This window comes from Agelaius phoeniceus, chromosome 1, assembly GCF_051311805.1.
Source record: "Agelaius phoeniceus isolate bAgePho1 chromosome 1, bAgePho1.hap1, whole genome shotgun sequence".
Classification (NCBI taxonomy): domain Eukaryota; kingdom Metazoa; phylum Chordata; class Aves; order Passeriformes; family Icteridae; genus Agelaius; species Agelaius phoeniceus.
This window is the reverse complement of record NC_135265.1, coordinates 85,456,972-85,475,015: the sequence shown is the minus strand read 5'-3', so window position 1 is coordinate 85,475,015 and position 18,044 is coordinate 85,456,972. Positions and strand designations below refer to the sequence as shown.

At 35.8% G+C, this 18,044-nt stretch overlaps 1 long non-coding RNA gene across 1 annotated transcript; it reads left to right on the top strand.

The window, feature by feature from the left end:
- Positions 1–316: 316 nt before the first annotated feature.
- On the top strand, positions 317–7,346 carry LOC143695875 (uncharacterized). Its single transcript, XR_013185351.1, has 3 exons — positions 317–474; positions 3,780–3,955; positions 6,472–7,346. It is a non-coding gene; the product is annotated as an uncharacterized LOC143695875 (long non-coding RNA).
- The last annotated feature ends 10,698 nt before the right edge of the window (positions 7,347–18,044 follow it).

Sequence of the window (18,044 nt, the reverse complement as noted above, 5' to 3'; positions counted from 1 at the left end):
ACCGTGGGCCGTTGTTTATTTTTATGGTTTTTATTATTTCCTCAAATCTTCCTTAAATGCCTCTGGTACTCTCAAATATATCTTCCTTCTCAAACATGACTCTTAATCTGGGGTTTTCTATTTAGTTTGAGTATATTTAACATCAACTCTTTAGAGGCCATGCTTGCTTAAATACGGTCAATTTAGCCTTTTAAAATTTTCTTCAGTAGAATAAAATTTTATCACAAATATAGTATTCTAAATGTGTGATCTCAAAGTGTTGCAATTATGTATTAGCTCATCACTCTCTCCCCTTTGCAGATACCCCAGGAGCAGCCTGTGGACAGTCTGTGTAAGCAGGTTTGGCAGCAGAGTGATCTGCCCAGTATGCAGAGTCCTGCAGAGTCTGGAGGCACTGTCTGTGTCCTGTCCTGCAGCTGCTGCTAACAAAGCAAGCCCAGCTCCTCCCGAGGATCTCCTTCCCAGGCAGACCAGGTATAGCCAGTGGCATGCAAAAGGCCACCAGCCTCACCCACATTTTTTAAAATTAATTAAAGCAGAAGAATTCTGTGAGTGAATAAGCAGACCTGATCATAGCAAACAATCTTTCTGTGCATAAGTCCTTTAAAATTCCTGCCTCCTAATTCTTGCCATTTTTTTAAAGTTAATATGTGTATTTAAGACATTTTTAGATGCATTTAAGTCTACTTTCTGTTACTGTGCATCATTCAAATTGTTTCATACATCCAAACCATATTAACGTCATCTAAGTGAATGGACAGAAATACACTTTAAGCTCTAAATAAGGAGGTGATGTAGTGGTTAAATAAATTAGTAGAGTAACACTGTTAGTTCTGCCAGTTTCCATGCATGCCTAAAATGTCTTAATCTGCTTCTCTTATCTGTGAGGAAATGAACTTCTCCCAGTGGCAACAGTATATAAAAATCAAGTTGCTACCTAACTGGTGTATATATAAAGAATCCACAAATTATATAAAAGTATCCAATATATCCTTGCATATATCAAAGTATATCAAGTATCCTTGCTTATATCAACAGTGTTTGAAGGCATGAAGGCAGGACTATTTGGTGATGCAGAGGACTTGCAATGTGACCAGCAAGAACAGATATTCTTTCAAATTAAATTGCTACCTGAATAAAATCAAACAGAGGAACTTGGGAGTTACTCAGCTGAGGCCCTTGATTTACAGGCAATAATATTTTTTTCAGAACCACATAAAGCAACACCTAAAAAGGTTTAAAAATGTTATTTTTTAAGGTTTTTACAGAACCTCACTGTCCAGATAATTATTTAAATCCAGATTAAATCTACTTGTCCAGCTACTTTTCTCAGGTAAACCTTAGTTAAAGAAAAATAAGCTTATCTAAAACTTATTACTAAGATATATTGAATATTAGAACATACTGCATTAAATTGTGTAATGCCATAAAAAATACTATCAATTCACCATATGATGTTACAGTGCGCTATACTAACAACATTTCTACTTTAAATGTTATACTTATTGTGATACAAAATCCTTTAAATATAATTAAAATGGAAAAATTAAAACATTACATATTTTTAAAATAAAAATTATATCTGAATAGGAAATCTGCAAGGCATTCTAGTCTCAAATAATTTTCTGTGAGAAATTCCAAATATGTAATTTTGTTCTGACTTTGATTAAAAGTCAGTTCTGAACTGCTGAATGGAAAATGTAATTATGAGTTTCAAACAGTTCTGAAGAAGAATAATTAATCTTCTTTTTTTCCCCCCTCCTTTTCCCTCAAAATAAGACTTAAGAATCTGAAATTTCAAGGTTGCAGTGTAAGCAGTGATATAACTAAGTTACTGTTTTTCAGGAGAAATAAAGAATATAGATTTTAAATAAGAAAAAGGCCTGAATTTCCTCAGCCAAATTATTTTTTGTTATTCCATAAAACAAATGTATGCTAAGATGAAATAGAAAGGTTGATTCTAGACCTTGTCAATATAGATTTCATGATGGATTACTTAAAAATGAATTGGGCAAAATGCAAAACATTTTTTTAAGTTGGTAATCTTGCTTTTAAAATAACACTTACAGATCAGTAGCTCAGAAAATCAATATTTTAACACAGTGTACTGTGAAATCATAATGTTCCTAAATCTCATTACTGGAAAGTGTCACTGAAATATCTGAATGCCTCAGGTCAAAGGAGAAAGTGATAAAAGCAGTAGAGGGGGACAAGTAATATACTTCTTGCCTAGACATAGCCAAAGTAATGGAAGAAAATACTCAACAAGACAGAAAAACTCTCTGAGATAGTGGAAAAGAAAGCACAACACCTTAAAACTAACCAATGTATCTGTATAGAGCTATGCTGGATAAAAATAATGTCAGTCTGCTGCAAAATATGAAGTCCTTATGAATGAGTGAAATAGAACTATTTAGAAAGTTTTCTTTTTGTGTACACCCTTTTATATATTAGAAGATTATTTTAATGTTAAAATATAACAACGGTTTTTTAGCACTTAAAAAAACCCCTAATTTGATCTTTGCCATCAAGCTTCTGTTTAAAGAATCTTATTAAAAATCTGTAACAGATTTTGATGTTAGTAGGTTATCACCTAAGGCTTGAAGGCATTCCTGACTGTTCAGGAATGGATCTTCAGTCACACAAATGATTAAAATTTTTCAGATGTAATAATTTTAAATACAAATATATTTAATCACAAGTATATTTAAAGAGATTTAGGAGTGCACTTTTCCCTTGGACAGGGAAGAGTTTGCAAAGAACAAATCCAATTTGTTCTAAAGGCCTGGACTGAGTGGGGGTTTTAAGCATGTGCCAGTAAGAACAGCTTAAAATAAGTACATCCTTAAATATCTTGCTCAACTAGAATTTCTATTACCACACATCAGGAAGTATTAGCCAACTAGCTGCTATATTTCATTATAAAGCCAGTCCCTTTCACTTTTAGGACAAAGCGATTTTTTTAGGAGGTGCTGTTGGGGGACTGTACTGAGTCCAGCTAAGTAACCTCACCATGAGTCTGAGGCCTGAGCAGGCAAAGAAGGAAGAACCATTTTTCAAGGCACACCAGCCTTGAAAGATGCTGGTGTGAGGGGTCATGGGATGTAGGATGTGAGTGGTCATCCACAATGTGTGCTTTAGTAGTGCAACTCTTTCTTCCTCCCGATGCACCTTTTCCTCCAGACAGTGTTGTAAGGGTGTTTGGAAGGAGAGTGTCTGTTCCTTTAAGGGTGTTGGGTAAGGGACTTTCTTCATAGCAAGGAAGGACAAAAATGAAGGGAATAAGCCACAAGCAAGAACATGCTTGTACGGACACAGACCTGACAGGTGAATGATAAAGGAGGAAGTGGTGAGACCTAAACCTGATGAGTATTAAAGGGATGACAGCTTGTGCAAGAAAGAGAAGGCTTATTCCAGTAAGGTTATATAATTGGAGAACATGTCAATTGGGAAAAAAGTGGAAAAGGGGGAGACTAGAATAAAAATACACAGAGATCACAAAACAAACATGTAGACAAGGACAAGAAACAAAACTCACCAGTCACTCTAATCGACAGGCTGTCAAGGAAGGCACCACTTTCAGGAAGATCAACTTGGATTTGTTACTGATAAGACTGTAAACCAAAGACCTAGACTGGGAGGTGTGAGGGAATAGGGGGAGTGAATTCTAGGAGGAAAAAAGCAAAGGAAAAGCAGAAAGAGGTCAGTAAAGTTGTCTGTCTGAGCTTTACAGCTGATGACCACAGTCTGTCCTATAATTTTAGTAACTTTTTTCTCAGTGATGTCTCTGAATAACCCCCCTCTCTGCGTATGAGCACCATGGAGACTAAGGGCCAGACACTGCTGAGACGTCTTTGTGTGAGAGTGAAAATTTCTGGTTGCTACTGGAGTCAGAACAGAGATAGTGGTGTCCCTGGACCAACATCCAGCAACGGGGGGAACCTTCAGGAGTCAGGTGGGTGAGAGTCTAACTGTTGATGGTTGAAGCATGGCCACAACTGTGCCCGTGTGCCAGCTGTTAGACAGTGACTGTATCTTCCACAGTCCTGGGGTGTAAGCCTGTATTTGCTGGCAAACTTGAAGCTGGACCAGTCATCAATTAGCTGGGTGTCAGATCCAGGATGGAGTATTAGGAGGGTAGAGGATCTGTGCCATGAATGTGCATTGCAAGAGGCATGAGTGTCTGTATGTGTGTGTATGTGTGTCTGTGTCTGTGTCTGTGTGTGTGCACACTCATAATTGTTAGGCTGGACCAGCTGGCAGCTGGGGACCTGTGGGAAGAGCTGGGATCTAGGCAGGAAAGCCAGTCAAGCAGATGGATGATGCCAGTGATTATGAGATCCACAAATATGTGTGTGTTTTGGAGAACATGGAGAGTATCATGTGTGTGCCTGCACTGGTGGCCTGTCTCAGACAGCTGAAAAGGAGGGGGACATCACTGTCTGAGCTTGTGTTTTATGACCATCCTCTGTGTAGGCAGGACGAGGTGACTTCTAACATTCCTCTACAAGAATGACCTTCTGTTGTCAGATCGATGCAAGCATGACATTGTGGTGAGCTGAGAGCTACCAGGGCACCCTGAGCCATGGTCTACTTTAACCCATGTGGCAGATCTCAAGCTCTTCCACCGCTCATGACTAACCCACAGATTTACATCCTCCTAAGTCTTCTCAGTCAGGCAAAAAAATGTGACATCCAATAATTATGTTTTCAAAAGTCCTGCAGAAAAAAAACAGACACCCAATATGAAATGAGGAATGATGTTCCCAGCTCTTAGGTGTTAAACACAAATATTTTAATGTTATCAGTTAAACTAAGATACTCATACTTCTCCTGATGATTATACCTGTATTATTTTTTTGTGAGAATTCTAATAATTATATACCATTTTTGGGGTCTGCTCTTTTTCTGCTTTGGATTTGGTTACATGCTTGGATTGTACTGTAATTAAGGTGACTAGCAACTAAACAACATAGCAAACCATGACATTACCAAACAAGAGGTAACTTATTAGAGAACAATATATTAAAAGTGTACCAAATTATGAATAATTATGCAGTTATTCACTTTGCTGTTTAAAAATTACATGAATAATTATTTGGTGAAAATGTCACATCACATAAATTATGTTATTGTTCTGCTATATAGTACTTTCTGCTCTTTAAGAAGGTGTGCACCATGCATTTGCACAGTGTTATTTCTAAAGGATTTAGGAATAATAAAAAGCACAAAAAGGCATATTTCTTTTAGTGAAGTTAGACTTGTTAATGTACACAGCTCCAAGGTTTCCTTGACAGCAAAGAAAACATTCTTGCTCGTGTAGAGGTTTTAACAGATTTACACTATTAGACCTTACTGGAACAAAAGCAAAATTGACAGAAACAATAATAAGAATAATCCTTTTAAAGTGAACTCTCACAGCAACAGAAATTATGTTAAAAGTATTATAGGCAAAATTTACAGATGAACATACTATGAGGGTTTTTCTGCATTAATAAAAGTTTTCTGGACTTTCTCAAAGTATTTGGATTCTACTTCTGCATAATGTGAGGTGATGATCTTTATCGCCCAATGGATGCTCAACATTTAAATGAGGTACGAAAAGACTAAAAAAGTAAATATATTTTAAAAATTCGTTTTTAATTATGTCAAAGATCTGGGCCGAAAAAAGCTCAGATAAAGGGTACTTTCACAGTAGTACTGTAAAGAGTATGTATCCCAATCTCTAAGTATCCTTTCCATGGACTTGATCTACCCTGTATTGTATTAAAGAACTTTAAACAAAACCTGCTGGAGAAAAGGAAGCTCAATCCATCACACTCCTACAAATTCAATACCAGGGACATCAAGAGATGTCTAGAGCCTGAAGAGGGATTGCAGGTCATCAGGAGAACACCCATAGAGCAGCACAGAGGCATTCCAGTCACTCCAGACAGTAAGACACATTTATCAGAGGCCCAACCCAAATATTGCTATGGAAACATGCTCAGCATGGGGAGCAAACAAAAGGACTTAGAGACACATGAATGCCTGCAGGGCTGTATCTTACTGATACTATGGAGCCATGCTGGGATGGCTCTGATGGCTAGAATGGATGGGTACAGGTTCTTTAGGAAGGACAGGCATGGAAGATGAGGAAGAAGTGTTGCCCTCTCTATAAGTGCACAGATGGAGTGCATGGAGCTCCACCTGGGGATGGATGAGAAGCTGAATGAGAGTTCAGGATTAAATGGATGGGTCAAGATTAAGTGGAGGACAGGGAAAGGGGACAATATTGAGGGTCTGCAACCAGGAAGACTGAGCAGATGAGGTTCTCTGTAGATGGATAGGAATGGCCTCATGTTCACAAGCCCTGGTCCTCAAAGGCCCCGACACTTCAACCACACTGACACTTGTTGGAAGGGGAATATAGCAGGGCATAAGCACTCCAGATGGTTCCTAAAATGTGTTGATGTTAATTTCTTTTCCAAGAGACAAAGAAGCCAATGAGAAGAGGTGCTATGCTGGAACTTTGTCTCACCAGCAAAAAAGGGCTGTGGGGAATGTGAAGCTCAAGGAAAGCCTAGACTACAGTGTCCATGAAATGGTGGAGTTCAAGATCCTCAGGACAGTGAGGGGGATGCACAACAAGATCACTGCCCTGGACTTCAGGAGAACAAACTCTGTTTGTCTCCTCAGGGATCTGCTTAGTAAACTACAATGGTATAAAAAACCATGTCAAGTAGAGGGGCCCAAGAAAGCAGATTAATATTCAAGGATCACCTCCAAGATCCCCTCCCATTCATCCCAACAGAGAAGAAGGAGAGCAAAATTGCCAGCAGGCCTGCATGGATAAACTAGGACAAACTCAAACAGATAAAGGAAGCCTACAGAGAATGAAACTAACACAGGTAGCCTGAGAAGAGTAAAGAGAAATTTTCCAAGCAGACAGGGATAAAGTTAGGAAAGTTAAAGCCCTGATGGATTAAATCCAGTCATGGAAGCCAAGGGCAACAAGAAAACTTCTACAGGTACATCAGTGATAAAAGGAAGACTAGGGAAAATATGGATCCTCCCTGGAAGGAAGAGAAGACCTATTTACCCAGGATATTGAGAAAGCTCAGATACTCAACCACTTTTGTGCCTTCATCATGCTGCTCAAAGCATTCAGTGGTTCTGTGAAGGAAGAGACAATTAATTTAAATGAAATTTCTACATATTCATATGATGGCAGATTATGTTTCAATGTGATATAAACCTATGATGACACAAGTCATCAATGGGCTGGTTTTTTGTCATGGAATTGTCAGAGGAAAGCTGGAGTTACTGATATCTGAATAAAAAAAAGGTGATGATTCTGATGCTGGGGAAGAATGGGAGGCAGCTGAAATAATTGTCATTGATGTATGTTTTTGCTGAAATAGTCATTAGTGAAATGAGAAGTGCCACTGGCAGTTTGTTATCATGTTTTCAACAACAACTTAATAAAATAAATTTGGACAAGCTTCTTTATTCCCACTTGTAATCATGTTTTCATACTTGTCTTCATGGCCTTTTCCTTTTGCATCAAAGTTTAGATGTTACAATATTCAATTCTAGAGAAAAATAAGACAAAAAAATTTTGGCCAAAAATATTCTGAATTCTGAGTATAGGATTCCCACTTACCCATTCCTTCATACATATTGATTTTAGTGATGGCACTAATTTAATTATTTATACCCTATCAATATAAAGAAACAAAAATCTGTAATTTCAGCCATGGCTATTAAGGCCAAGGTGTAAATTTACAGTAATATTAAAAAAAAAAAAAAAACAACAAAAAACCAAAGAAAAACAAAACCAAAAAAACTAGGAAAATGAAAAAGACAAAATTTTAAAGAAAAGTTGTGTGTAAAATCTTTTTATCAACATGGTACCTGATCACTTGTAGGAGGAACATGAACTAATTCAAACAGTGCTGGATTTGACTTAGGGCCAGTGCAGCAGTGCCATCACTGCTCTGGGAGCAGCACTGGGGATATAAAGAAAGATCTGAGGACAGAGATCAGAAATTTCAGCTGAAAAATTCTTCACTTGAGGACAATGACAATGCAGGGTCAAGTATATGAGATACCATCACAGAAATGGTAAAGAGCATCAAGAATATGTGACCAGCCTAGACAAAGACTTCTGCAATCTCTTTTCCTAACTCCTTTGCAACTGAATTTCTCATTGTCTCATGCCCAGTACTTGATGTCCCCAGAAGTTTCCACCTGCCAGGCTGGAGCTTGTTAGAGAGGATGACACCACAGCTGTACCTAAAGAAGATTTTCTTGGCCTAAATAGGCATCTAACAGGTTAATTCCCAATAGAGATTTTATTTTTTACAACAAAGAAACTAACTAGGCTGCATCTCTGCTTGAGCAATTTGAAGAGGTTTCATGACCATGCCTTCACTGTTTGTATTGGTATATGTTCCCATCTTTCAGCATATCAGTGGAAAATAAGAGCTTAGGTACTTCATATATTATGATTCTAACCAAATCACAAAATAATTTGTATTCCTCTTCTCTCTTCTTTGAAGACTCAAAGGTAGCAGCAGGAAATCCTCATGGAGTTTTGCTATTATTTCTAATTTTCTTCCTATATTAAATTTCTTCCCATCTTAATTTTCCTTCGTTTTTACTCCTTCACATATCAGTGAATGCTCACAACTCACAACAAGAGCAGTGACATATTTGTTGAAGTCCTAACTCTACTTGCAATTATGTGGTAGATTTTATCATTGCATCTGATTCAAAGCTCATTGAAAACAATATAGACTGCAAATTCCTGTTGTAGAGCTGTGTTTCAGTTTATTTTTCCTTGTGTACACTGTAAGGCATTTTTCTATAATGAAAATTTATTGTGCTTTCCTCTCCACACATCACTTAGAAGTGGATGTGCCTCATTAGAGAAGTGTAGATGTTCCAATTAAATCCCTTAATAATATAAAAAAGTCAGAGTAAGTTCATGACAGCTATAAAGTATTGCATGGAATAGGACACACAAGAATAGCTGAAAAGGAAGGTACAGCAGGTATGGAATTAAATGTATTACACAGTAAAACTGATGGCATTGCAATTTACTATCCACTGAAAAAAAACCAAAAGAGTATCCTTTGCATATAAGCCTGTATGTCCATGTACAAGTCTACAAGCAAATAAAAGTCTGTATAATACATGAATGAAAATTTCATACTGAAGGACATAGACATGTTTCTGGTACTTGTAGGATCTTTGGAAATTGAGAATGATAGTCTCTGGCTACTGTGACTTGAAACAGAGAGTGCTTTCCACATACATGGCAGAAGAAAGCCACGACAAATATCTGAACTGAGGCCAGCAATATTTCCTTGAAATCTGGGGAACCATTGTCATGTATCCACAACCCTCATTGACTTTGGGTTTAAAATTTTCAGCTTGTAGACTTGAATGTTATTGGTCGGTGTAATTCTTTTTCATCATATTAAATGGTGCTTTGGTACCTTCCTGGTGATGTTTTCTGGTTTGAGCTTTTTTGTTTTTTTTTTTCTTTTTGTTTTTATAAATCAATTCTTAAATCTGAAAAAATACAAAGTAAAAATAGTTTAAAAATTCTCTCAAATAACTTGTTTATAACAAATTATCAGCTAATTAAATAATTTCAAAGGAGACAATTGTCTTTCCTCAAAGCGTTTTTACCACTTATAGAAAGATTCGGAATCCCACTTCTGGAATTTAGTCCTTTTTAATGTTTCCCAAAGTATTTTATTTTTTATTTTCAGCAACTCAACACACTATCACTAAAATAACCTGTCTGTTATTTTTGAAGGGTTTTTACACAAATAACTGTAGCATAAACACAGATTCAAGGCCTCACAAGGTTGCATGATATCTGAATAGATTAGAATAACATTTTTCTTGCCTAAATAGGTGAAAACAAGTAAACTCGTTTTCACCTATTTAGATAGAGAAATTAAAATTGCTATGTAAAATAGGTCTCAAACCAAATATTTGTTTTTTTCTTTAGTTTTTCTGCTTCCAAGAACCTCTTGTGTGGGTACCTTTCCTATGTGTACCTTTATGTTGTGAACTTCTATCTTTTTGATCTCTGCCTGTTTCTCCAATCCAAAAATGAGAAGACAGCTCTTAGAGTATACCTATAATATAAGAAAGAAGAAAAAGGCTCAAGATACTCAGGATAATTTCTTTCCATACTTTCCAAGTATGTCTCCACACTTTTTCTTCAAAGAAATTTTTTCTCCTACTTCAGACATGCCTGTTCAAATGCCAATTCCAGTTTTGACCAAAATAAGCACTTCAACTTCTTTTTTTTTTTTGTTATGGAAGCAAAGGAAAAAAGTATCCCAAGCTTGTCAATTCATGTCAAAACACAGGCTCTAAGCCAAGAGCTTGTATAAAAGCCTCAAAAGGAATAAGCATAGATACAAAACAATTGTGACAGTTTCTAAACCTGTTCTTCCCTTGCAGACTGCTATTTACGTCAGCTGCACTGCTTCTGGCAGGAACACACAGTGGTTAAAAAGTGCTAATCATGCTTCAAATAAAAAATACCCTCTCTGAAAGGTGAAACAGGAAGTTTTAAGACTACATACTTTTGAAAATGACCAAGAATAAGACTTAATTTGTCCTTTCTCTAATTAATCACTATATGCATATATATCCATATCTCTCTCTTTACCTAATTTTCTACATTTTGAAGTATGCAGGTTGTATAAGCTCATTCTTACTCAAAAATTTACCAGAACTTTTAATGGAAAACTACTTTATGGTCAGATGCTGATGTGATTATAAACTTCAGGTGATGACAGTGTTGAATGTCTTCAGACAAAACAGGAATTGTGAGCCCATTACCAGAATTAGGATCAAGAGTGGAGTTCAAATAGACCTCAATTACATTGGAGTAGCTTGATTTTCTCAGATTTATCGAAAGCTAGAGAAAATATGCTGTTCCTGCAGAAGTAATTTTTGTATAAACGTTGCAAAAAACTTAAAGTATCTGTCTTTTGTCTCCTTTCCTAGATGATGTGTCTTTCCAGTAAATCACACTGGGCATCACATTTAAGACCAAAAATACTTAGGTTTCATCATTTAGCAGGCTTCTTTTTTAGACTATGAACACCTTGTGAAAGTCTCTTGAAATTAGATTTCGAATGTTACACCTCATGAATTTCTGATTGTACTGAATGATGTTATTTCTATTAACTTCAGGAGAAACTGGAATTGTTCAGCAGCACCAGTTATCAATAGAGATTTAAGAAAGGAACTAGGATTTAGCACTAAAGAGAAGAATCCTAAACTTTAAATTGTTAGTCTGAACAGCAAATAAAGGATAAGTTTTCTGTGCTTAGAACATCTGAAAGAGAGTTTGGGAAAACACATTTTGGTTTCTGATTTCTGCACTGACATTCCTGACCTTAGCTATATGAAGGAAAAAGTATTTCAATTCCTTGCTGCAATATGAGAATTTCAGTGTATTCTGTTCTCAGTATTTATTCTCTTGAGATGACAAACTCTCCAGGTTAGAATACAGCTGTAACACCAGGTTTGTGCATTGCCTATATATTATTGCAAGATAAATAATTAATTAGATTTGTACTAGGAGAAAGGGTGTAATCAAGTATTGAGCATTTGAATTGCTGTCTTTTGGAAATATCATATTTTGATGATGAGAATAGGTATTACAGTCTTCTCCCTCACAGTCCTTCTGATACCCCAAACCATATGTAATTCCCAATATTTTTGGTCTTCTAAATTTAAGCATGTTAATTTCATTATAAAACACTCCATACATATTAAACTGTTATCTCTAATAACACAAATATTATACCTAGATATAGCAATAAATTGATATTATATTTCTAGAAAGAGATAAATTATATGACAAAGGAAGTATTCATTCAGCAATCCCTATACCTCTAATAACAGGTAAATTAAGCATCTTTCATGGTGTTAAGAATTTCACCGAGGTGAGATAGAAAATGCAGGTCTAACTGTGTAGAGGACCAGACCTTAGCAAGTTCTGTCTAAAACAGGCTGAGTACTGCTACAGGAAAGGTGACTGAAGGACAGGGTCCTGTAGAGGTGGGGCAGTGCTGGCTGAGCCAGAGTCCTGCTCTGCCTTGAGACCCATGCTCAGTCAGCAGCTTTGAATGTGTGATATGGATTGTGAGTCAGCACCTTTGAGGAGTTTGTTTTGGGAATTAAGAACTCATTAAAAAAAATCAAGGGCTTGTTAGCCAACACTTTTTGTGGAAGAAGCTTGTGAGAATTTAAGGGCTTGTTAATCAGCACCTTTTGAGTCCAAGCAGTGGGCTGGTTACTGGAGTTACAGAAGACTGTACAATAAAACACAAAGAGCTCCCTGACACATGTCCAGTGTCTTTGTTCAGCCTGACAAAAATTTATAATGAACACCACACCTCCTACTGATGGGTCACCATAAACTGTAACAGATATTGACTCAGTAAATTGATAAACCTGCACGTGGAACAAGCACAAATCGGGCATGAGCAAAAAATGTCTGCTGTTATAAATAAGATTGAGTTGAATATGTAATTTCAAGTTGGTTTTTATACAAATCCAGTTAGATTACACAGTTCATTCATGATTATTCGTACCAGCAACCATGTCAGATATGAAATTTACAAAATTACTTCTATTACATATGAGGGGTAATTTTAAGAAGGCCTCTGCCTGTCTTCTAATTATTTTCCTACATTCCTTCTCACTAAAAGATTATAAAACAAGATACAAAGATTTTAAAAAGCAAAGGTTTATAAAATCTACTCTGTTTACCATTATCTCTTGGGGTGTTCTCCTTCCATACTCCTGAAGAGAGCCTAACCTCTGCTGCTGACCCTCTATGGACTCACACTAATCCTCTAACCACGGTAATCTATTTATTAAAGTACTGTGTCCACCCACCTGGCATCATTAATAAATGTCAGCCTTGCATGGATAAACAGTCCTCTGACTTTATGTCTATATTCTTTTACTTTCAAAAATTATTTCAAGTGAAAATTATATTCTCTGTAACTTCCAAATGAAGGAAAATAAGGAGAAAAGTTTAGAGGTAAAATGAGAAACAGTAAATAATAATATTTTTATTATTATTTACTATTTATTATTATTATTTACTATTTATTATTATTATTATATCACAACAAAAGTCAATTCTTCTCATCTGAACAACTGAATTTTTCATAAAATACATTTCAGCTGCCAGCAGCTGTTAAGTTTGAAGCTCTCTGTCCTCCAAAATGCTTCACTGATCTGAAAATCTCACAGACAATAGGTGACAGTCAGAAGAGAAAAGTACAAAACATCTGCATGGGTTTTTTTCTAGCCTTAAATGTATGGAAAAGCAAACTACATTTTACAGTGTGTTATATAAGTATTTTCTTCAGAAATAAAAATATAAAAATGAAGGTTGATTGTAAACTCATGTTACCAATATTAAAACCATGTCTTATGTACCAACATGTATAGACTCCACTATTAAAACAGCAAGCAGTAAGGTAATTCAAAATTTAGTGTTCTAGAATTTCATTAACACAATTATGTAGCTTGTGTGAAGGAACTTCTGTTTTCCTTTTGGTTTAACTGAATGTGAAGATCTACTTTCCCCCCGCACTGTCCATAGTGCATATGACAGGGTTTCATGTACATTGCATTATTTGTAAATTTGACCAGCTCAGTGTTGGTTTTGGTGATTGCTCCTCTACATTTCTTCAACTTTTAAATGAAAGAGTTTTATATTGACATAGTTTCTATTAAGTACAAATCAAGTGGAATTGCTCCTTGCAATAACATTTAGAGCAGATATAAACTTACTAGAGAGCTAATAAAATAACATAGAATTAGTATAACTCGGTTGGTGCAATTTTAATGGAATGGAACCAGAACAGCTCATTCCCTTACCTGCAAAATTATTTTATTTAGAAATATACATGTGACCCACAGATACACAATGCTGTGTCCTATCAGTATTTATATCAAATTATCAGTTTCATAAAAATAGCAACTCAATATGAATTGGTTGACAGTTTAATCAAAACCAACAAATTAGTGCTTCACCAGCAATCCCTTTCTGGAATTCTGATTTCTATTAGGTAAATAATTTGCAAAGTATATTGCTTTGCAGAGTAAATATATCCATATTCATAGTAAGAGTGAGGAAAACCAGAGAACTATGTGCTCAAAACCAATTTTAAAACAATTAGTTTAGTCTCATAAATAGCTCCAGAGAACCACATCAAACAATTATTTTTCATAAAAAAGATCAATGCAATATCATATCAAAAAATAGCTGAATAGCATTTATTTTTCTGAACAGCTAAAGATTCAATCAATGTAATTAATGAGTAATTAGTTTTTGAGTTCATGATTGTGTAGAGCTAAATTCTGTGAAATATGGAAACAGTGAATGCCCTGTAGGGGAGAAGGTCTCCCATTTAATGCTTGCCTTTATTTCCTGAAGGACTTTAAGCCTCCCCTAAAGTCATACACTTTGCACAGCTGTGGAAGCAGAATATCCCAGCTCTTTCAGGGGATGCAAAGTGTGTGTGTGTGTATAACACCAGATCTGCAGCATTCAGGCCTAGGAAAAGACCCTATTCCAAACAGTACTGTATATCTCTTGTTCTGGGTGCTCTGCAATTTTTTGGGAATAAATTCTTTCTATTGGCCTCAGGCAGAGTATGCACCATCTCCATGCATCAGTGGAGAAAACTGCTGACCCTATTCTCACTGCTTTGCAAGTAACATATACTGAACAACCGGACATGAGTTTTCTCAGGTATGCTAATAAAGTAGGTTAGTAGTAAGTGCAGTAAGTTCCTCAGCTTTTTTTTTTGCTTTTTTAATTTTTTTATTTTGTGTTTGGGATTTCAGTCGGCTTCTTTGTTGTGTAGATTTACATTTTTAAATAAATGAAATTTAAAAATTCCCTTCTTCAAAAAGGCAAAACTATAGGTAAGCTACAGGTTTTTTCTATCCAACCAATACGTCCAATGTCTCCCATGGCTTCAAATATTTTGTGTGTAAAAATCGTGTTAATATCACCTTGTTGAGTCCTTACAGCTATGTCTAAGGGTTTAATTTGCAATAAAGAAATATAATTGCTCTCTATTTAGCAAAGGTGAATTTTTTTCAAGATAGTTATTGCTGTAGCTTTATTTGCCAGAGATTTCTTTACGCTCCTGTGGAAGCAAATGACAGGACCCATATTAAACTGCAACTCTGTGACGGAGAGAAATAAACCACTTTACCAAGAGCTCCTGACTTCCCCTTCCCCAGTCCAATTCTAGTCATTTCAGCAGGGATCAGCTATAATAAATCAGCTTTGTGCTCATTTCAGCAATGGCAAACAATAAATCACAATAATTCTCTTACTGTTCAGAGAGATTTCAATTCTTAGGAGATTTTTAATCACAGCAGAGAGGCAAGAGTGTTAATGAGGTCTATAAATTACCTTTAAAGAGGGTAATTATGTCCAGTGTTGTAATAAAGGCTGAGACAGCTAATATCATTAAAGCAATTAAACACTTTTTTAGATTGTGAAGATAAATTTGAATTAAAATATTACTGTAAACAAGGGGCCCATTTATTATGGAGCAATTGATTAGATAGTGGCCTCAGCTAATATTGCTCTGGCTTAAACAGGTCCTGTGAACTTCATTCAGATTTTGTAAAGTAACAAGGCTACATATCACAAGTAGATTATTAGTGCATTATCATCACATAAATCCATGAACAGCATCTTTACTTGCACTCTTAATTAGATTTTGTTGAATGCAATTAGTATAATTTTTTCTTAACTAGCTTCTGCTCATCTTTTTTTCTTTTCTAGATTTGTCCTTACCTTTCAGCTTTCTTTTCCGTGGTCTGCATTTCTAAAAAAACAGAAAATGATGATAAAAGAACCTCATCATGAAAATTAAATAACTGGACATTTCTGGATGTTAAGCTACAATCCATTCCATGGATGCATTAATCACAAAAACATTAGCATTAGAAGAGCTTTTCATGATGAGCAGTCATAAAATCTGATACCTAAAGGAACAAGTAAAGATTTACTATCTTCTATTTAAGGTATACTCAATGATAGGCTGAAATTAAAACCTCTGCTGCGTACCTAATCACCCTTGATTTTGTGCCCAAAACTGAATTAAATTTTTTTCTTATCCTCTGCCTTTTCAGAATGATGCAATGTATTGCTTCCTTCAGCACAGTGGCAAAGTTCATTAGCAGAAGAGAGAAATATTCTTACAATAATTTATCCCGTAGATTTGTGATTATGATGTTTTTAGAATGGAAACAAAGATTTTGACTTTATTAGCCCAAAGATGACATAAAATATAATTTTCTGTATAGCTGATCTAGTAACTCTGAGCTAATCACAAATTGTTTGTTAGTGGGGAGCAGATACCTAGAAGATGCAAGAGAACAGCAGCCCAGAAGAATGGCCTAGCCAGCAGTCTGTCAGCTAATTAGGGAAAAAAATCAGGAGAAATTATGAATCAAGGGGAACAGTGTGGTAGTGTCCCAGTATTCTACAGAAGAATGAAATATTAACATGGGGAGAGCAAGCAAACAAAAATCCACTGGACTAGCTCAAGAACAGAGACATTCACTTATTAATGACAGACCAATGATTTATGCAATCCCTGTCCCTAGGAGCTGTTCCCTTCCTAAGGTGGTGCCCAGACCTAGTGCACAGCAGACTCTTGATTTTCTGGGATCAATGAATGTTTAACTAGAACAATGAACTAGAGTTCATTGGTGGAAGAAGTGCACTGAAAGGCTGGGCAGAGAATTCATACTGTGTGCCTGAATGAAATGGAGAGGAGAGCAGAATCGCCTGCCAATAGTGCTTTATTCCATATTCATTTTATTTACCGATAGGTTTTGAAATCATTCAGTATATTAGTTACAAAGAGTGTTTGTGGACACAAACACAGAGAGGTCCCTAAATCTGGAAAAGAAGTTGGCGTTTAATGTATATCTCTATTTTCAGTATTTTTTTTTAATCATATAGTGGTTTCCTGCTCTGACTTTCTTTTTGAGGCCTTTAATTTCTCCTCTGTATGGTTTAGTGACCATAGGAACACACCCTTAGGCCTGACTCTAAGGACCAAGAAGAAGATACACAAACTATGGAAGAATCTAATGAATCTCAGAAAACACTTGTGACCCTAGTTAAATACTGGATATATTCTTTTGTCTCCTGTTATTTGCCAAAGTTACATCCAGCCTCTGTCAACATACTGGAAGATTTAAATGTGTTTTGCTCTTAGTTATTTTTTTATATGCTCAGGAAGCTGCTGGACTGTGGATTACTTTTCTGTCTTTTGTTTCCAAAATGTGCATTTTACTTGTACTGTAAAACTAAATAAATTCCTTTTCAAGATGAGATGTACACTTCAGTCCATCAGTGTTTAATACCTCTTCTACATTCTGCAACAGCAGGATTGTAAAAACAACACTGTAGGTGTTTTCAAGGCAATTTATCCATGGTTATATGTACATATGAACACAGTTTTAGCTTTTTGTTTTAAATGATTGCCAGAGGATATAATTAAAGGAAAAGTGACAGATACATCACAAAGATTATTCTTAGTAGCTGTAACTGTAAATCAAAGCACAGGTTGAATACAAATGTCTACCTGTATCTCATCTAATGTTAGACAAAGAGAGAAAGGGAGAGATCTGATATCTGGATACAGACAACAGAAGGAAAGGTACACATGAGCAGAAAAGATCCTAACTGAGCAAACTGCTTGCTCTATTCATTGTCTAGAAAACTGCTTAATGTTATGGGCTCAAAATTTAGAATTTCAGTTAAACAGGGAACAAGATTTTTCTAAGGAAAAAAATGGAAAGAAAACTAAATTCAACCTTGAATAATCTTCTTAATAGCAAAGAAAAACTAGTGAGAGGGAATTATTCAGGAAATATATTTAAATTTATTTTTAAAGTGTATGCATTTTATACAATTGTCCAAAATTGCAATTAAAAATAAATAAATCCTGAGATGGCTG